We start from the raw sequence: 6,000 nt of genomic DNA on the forward strand, positions 1-6,000 counted from the left end.
GTTTTAAAATTTTCAAACCGACCCAGCCCTAATATATATATCTTTTTTTTATGTCTATGGAGAAAATTAATGGGAAACTCACATCCGGGGCAAGAAATGTCATGTGACTGCTCTATTGAAGAACAGAAGCCACAAGGTGCCAGGCAGTAGAAAAAACAACCTGACCTGGTCTTGTCCTCTCTGTTATCTCTCTATTAGTGCACACAGTGTTTTTCATCTGTATTCCGCAATTACCATTTTGTGTTCTAATTATGTTGATATAGTTTGGGGGAAAAATGTGCCCACAGATCTCTAGAATACAAGTTCAACACAGCAATGTCATCGCTCAAATCTGTTTACTCGACTTGGAGTGTTGTCTCCAATTAGTAATGTTTTTTTCTTATTATTCTTTTTCAACACCGTGCAAACAAAATGATGGCGCGTGTGCTTAGAATAGTAACTGGGGAATACAGACCATGAACCCGTGATGATAGTTTTTTTTTAAATCTGCCTTCCACCTCACAGTCCCTGTAGAAAAGTGAAAATAAATCTTCTGTTTCTGGAATGTTACATTTAGTTATTTCTACTGGCTGTACAGTATAGAGCAGGGGTGGCCAAACTACGGCCCGCGGGCCAACTGCGGCCCGCTGCCTGTTTTTAAGTGGCCCGCCATGAATTTAGAAAAAAAACAATTTTTTTTTTTTTTGCTAAAAACGTTTGTCCGTTTTTCTGTTTTAAAGCAGCTACGAGCAACTTTTTCGATTGTTATTAAACAGTATAAATTTAATATCAATGCATCACATCTTACCTCTAATAGTCGACGATACCAACGCAGAGTAGTCTCGCTTGAACCCCGAGTGAATCGGCCAGTGTTAGTGTGTCTGTAGCCAGGGCAGATCAGGAATTGAAATGAAACGGTTTGCAGCAGCCACTTCGGCCATAACCACAAAATAACTTCCAAAAAACCTGTTAGAATATAACGAGAGATGTTCCCGCGAGTATGCGTGGCGTTCACATTGTTTATGTTATGTTGCTAGGCAGCGCAAACGGCGTAAAAAGGCAGCTGCGTTTCACTTCCTGGTTTCACTTCCGCGTTTCACTTCCAGGTTACCCGGTCCGGTCGCTCTAGAGAGCCCCCTGTTGGCGCGAGTTTAGACAGACTATAGACTTAATAATCACCTAAGGGAGCAATCTCAGATACACACGGCTTTGGTCTCGTCGACTATTAGAGGTAAGATGTGATGCATTGATATTAAATTTATACTGTTTAATAACAATCGAAAAAGTTGCTCGTAGCTGCTTTAAAGTTTAAAACGGAAAACGAAAACGGGAAAAAAAACTTAAAAACAAAAAAATAACGAAAAAGAAACAGAAAAACAAAAACAAAAAAACTGATCCCCCCATTTCGTTTTTTCAATTTAAAAACATTCAAAATGGATTATACTTGAGCACCCTGACCTGGTCTATTTATTTTTAAACATTTTTTATACTGAATGAATGTTGAATACTAATGTTATGTTAAATTATCTCTGTCTTAACCTGTTGGCACAGGAAAAGACAATTTGAAAACATACAGAAATATCCATTGTAATAGGTGAGCACATCAATAAACTATATATTTTATTTAGGTAGAAATTAAATTTTTGATGGCACAAGGGTTTTCTTGTCAAAAAAAATTTGCCGCGAAAACTGCCGCGATTAATATTGTTCGGCCCGCGACGCCTTATATTTTTCTGTATGCGGCCCACAACCAAAAAAGTTTGGCCACCCCTGTGCTAGAGCAACACTATTGACACATAAATACACGTTAGTGCTCCTTGTGGAAGGCCTGCACAAGCTGAAATGTAGCCTCTATAGCATTTCTAAATACTGTAGGCTTCCACGCATCAGCTGGCAGAATAGAATCTGTTTTACACTCTGGCCTTCTTCAACAAGAGCTTTTATACCAGCTACAGTATATCGACACACATTAATGATGAATTACATTTGGCCAAAGGAGATCGCCAGGAACAGCCAGTCTGTGTAACTTCAGAACTCTTAGGTCACCTTACCTTGTTTTGATAGTCTGGTTTAAATTGGAGCATCGTCGTCGTCACGACCCGAACAATGCCGCCGCTTTTCAAGTCACCCTCTTAAATTGGCATTACTATTCATGAGATCAGGGATTTCCAGCTTGCTGTAAAGCAGACGAGACGGGGGAACAACTGGCTTTATCTTGACTCTGTAAGAAAGGCTACTGGCCCTGAAGTTAGAGGAGTGTGGCTGCTAGAAGGGATAACTCACTGGAGAGCGCGGTGTTGGATAACCACATGTCGGCAAGGCAATTATCAAGGTGCCGCTATCACCTTACACCCTATCACAACAATGAGATGGAGAGACAGTGGGACAGTGTGGTATACAGTGCAGGGGGGGGGGGGGGATGGAGAGACAGTGGGACAGTATGGTATACAGTGCAGGGGGGGGGGTAGGCGGGGTTACAGTTTCACACATACCCATGTCCTTTTGCCCCAAGGGCAGTGTTGAGGGTAACTCATTACAAAAGTAACATATTACATGTAATATATTACTCTTAGCATTAACTCAGTAATATAACTTATTACCAATAGGATATATATATATATATATATATATATATATATATATATATATATATATATATATATATATATCCGTCATCCTAATATATATATATTAGGGGTGTCACAAATAATCGATTATAGGATGCATCGCGATGCGGACGTGCACGATTCTGCATCGATTCACAAATGTCAAAAATCGATTATATAAAGAAATATATATATATATCAAATAAAATATAATGGAAGTACATGCAGTTGTTTATTTTAATTATGGATCATAATACAATGCAATTCCAAATGCACTTTTATTTTAAAAGTAGCCACACAGTGAGAAAAAAGAAAGTGGAAAACAAAGAAATCATGTATTGGGGGAAAAAAGTGATGCATAGATTTAAGATGCATCGATAATCGTAATCGAATCGAATCGTAGCCCTCTGAATCGCAATCGAATCGAATCGTGAGGCCAGTGAAGATTCACAGCCCTAATATATATATATATATATATATATATATATATATATATATATATATATATATATATATATATATATATATATATATATATATATGAGATCAGGGATTTCCAGCTTGCTGTAAAGCAGACGAGACGGGCGGCTGTGGCTGTGCTGTGGCTGTGCGGCTGTGGCTCGGGTCGTCCACTAATCAGAAGGTCGGTGGTTCGATCCCCGGCTCCTCCAGTCTGCATGTCGAAGTGTCCTTGGGCAAGACACTGAACCCCAAATTGCTCCCGATGGCTGTGCCAGCACCCTGCGTGGCAGCTGGCCACCTTCGGTGTGTGAATGGGTGAATGCAGGCACATTGTAAAGCACTTTGGTTAAAAGCGCTATATAAATGCAGTCCATTTACCATTTGCTATATATATGTATATATATATATATATATATATACAATATATATATATATATACAGTATATATATATATATACATACACATATGTGTGTGTCAAGTAACACAAGTTACAAATTGTTTTTTTTTTAAATCAAAACACATTAAAAAAAGATACAATCATTTCCTAATCAAATGGTGTTTTTATGCAAATAAGTATAACCACTAAATAGATTAGAATAACAAAGGAAAATGATAACATTTAGAATTTTGGACGGTTTACACTGACTTCAAGACGGTTGAAATTATTTTTCTCGGGATGGTTCCAGGGCGGCGATGTCATTCTTCTACTGCTGTTATTTTGGTGAAAGTAATGCAAAAGTAGTGTAATAAGTAACGAGTTCACAGATGGTAATATTGTAAAGTAACTTATTACTTTCAAATGAAAGTAACTAGTAATTATGTAATATATTACATTTTTGAAAGTAACTTGCCCAACACTGCTTAAAGGAGGACTTACCCCCTAGATATGTATTAGAACAGTGATTTGAAAATACCTATGGAAAAAACCAAGAAATGACATATACTCTTGTCTATACTAGACTCTTTGGCTGTGTTAAGTCAAGATTTTTTTTCGGAAATCGACGCCATTACAGTTTGCCTACTGCCTCAAAAATAATTTATTTGAGAGGGGCAATATCTTTATAATTATCAACAACTAGCCAATGCTGGTGGCCTGTATGGAAACAGAAAATCCTGAAATGGTTGATAGTTATATCAATTTGGCCATTGAGTGGCGAACTAGAAATTTAATTATTTTTGTCCCATTTTGTCCCATGTGAGTGTGCGTGGCTTGTCTAAACTTACGTTAAGAGCCCTCGCTGCTCGCAGCACACAGCACACAGTGAGGACAAACCTCTCGCTCTGGGGTAACACAATGCGAGATTTCTCCACGTAATTCCCTCGTCTAACTAGAGATAAACCGCGCAATGAAATCCGTTTTTAATTTTAGTTTGGGGGCTTTTCGTGATTCTTGTTAAAAGTTGTGCAAAGGTTTTCCTATCAGCGCAGTGCAGGGCAGGCTGCGCCTCGTCCCTCCTGCCAGACCAGGCTGGCGAAACAGCCTGCTGCATGCATGGGGCGCTCGTAACCTCACGGAGCAACAAACAAACAGACAGAAATAGCTGGTGTGCGATTTAGAGAATACAGTCTGAGATTGGGTACAGGATTGAGGGAATCCCGCATCTGTTTGCGAAGGTGCGACTGGACAGGACGCTTTTCACAGACGGGCACAGTAGTCGGAGCGAGGCGAGTGTCTCTCAGGGCTACTCAGGGCAGAGCTGCAGATCTCTCCTCCTCCGCGCATTCAGTCTGTCCAAAATCATTACCGATATAATCTCAGTAGGAGGGGATGCAGGGAAATATGATAGTAGCCGATGTGTTTAGAGAAGCTTTGTCACGTTGTCACGTCGTAGTATAGCGTTATATTTTACATGTGCGCTAAACTGCGACCATATTTGTTTGCGGAAATATCAGACTGCTCTCTCTGCTGCTCTCAGAGCACAGAGAGCCCAGCTGCTGCTGGCCTGCTGCGCGCGCCCGCGGAGCTTGGGGCTCGTCCATGTAACAGTACGACTCTTGCCTGCCTGGGCTGGAGACAGTGCTTGCAACTCGGACTGATAATATAAACATCATCATTCGAGCTTATCCAGGTAAGATATCAATAAAGTAAATGACACATTCAGCGGGAAACTAACTATAATTAAGACATGTGCCAACTTTGACGACGTTTGGTTCAGTATTTTAAGAGCAAACAGATTTTTTTTTACTTCAGTTAGAGCCCTCTGGAGCCTGATACTAAGTAAGGTTTTTCCATCTGCCTAGTTGTATAGGCTTTGGAGATGCACCAGATGGCACGCGCTAAACCCACCGTGACGTCAGGTTGTACCAAATATCCCATTCATTTGAGGGCACAAAAAAAAAGCAGTTTTCCACCCTTAAAGGCCCAATTATACTCAACGCTAAAGACGGAGACGGAGACGGACAGAGCCTTCTGTCCGTACTCTGCGTTCATTTCGTCCGTTTTCTGTCCGTCATCTGAAAGCTTACGGATACGCATGAAACGAGGGAAAACTACACACACTCATACATTTGACTCTCTACTGCCCACTGGTGGATGTATTGCTTAACATGATACCACGTGAAAGACGCATGGAAGTATGTGGGCAGTGACGATTACACCGTTTGAAACGGACGCCACTTATTTACGGATGAAAATGGAGTATAATTGGGCCTTTAGAGGGCGCTTATGCCAGATATGCTGCTGAAAAATGATACAAATGGTAAAATGGCAACAGTTTTGGTGTCAAATGTGGAAATTCTGACCAGAATTCTTCACACATCACCCCCAAAGTCATATATATTGGTTAAAGCTGAAAAAAAGTGTTTTGGAGGTAAGTTCTCCTTTAAGGGACACAGCTCTTATGCATTAGCACTGTATGCTAAATTAGCATAGAGTGGTAATAGACTTGAAACCAGTAACAACTAAATGAGACACCAACAGAGTAAGAATATAACCCGTTAGCATTCCTATCA

At 40.1% G+C, this 6,000-nt stretch overlaps 1 protein-coding gene across 1 annotated transcript in view; it reads right to left on the minus strand.

The window, feature by feature from the left end:
• The window catches only part of LOC310800169 (dynein axonemal heavy chain 5-like), a gene marked incomplete at both ends in the record, with an annotated part of 678,223 nt that overhangs the window by 292,907 nt on the left and 379,316 nt on the right, over positions 1–6,000 (minus strand). The window lies entirely within an intron of this gene.

The sequence above is a fragment of the Poromitra crassiceps genome (assembly GCF_964638095.1).
Source record: "Poromitra crassiceps genome assembly, chromosome: 29".
In the NCBI taxonomy this organism is placed as follows: domain Eukaryota; kingdom Metazoa; phylum Chordata; class Actinopteri; order Beryciformes; family Melamphaidae; genus Poromitra; species Poromitra crassiceps.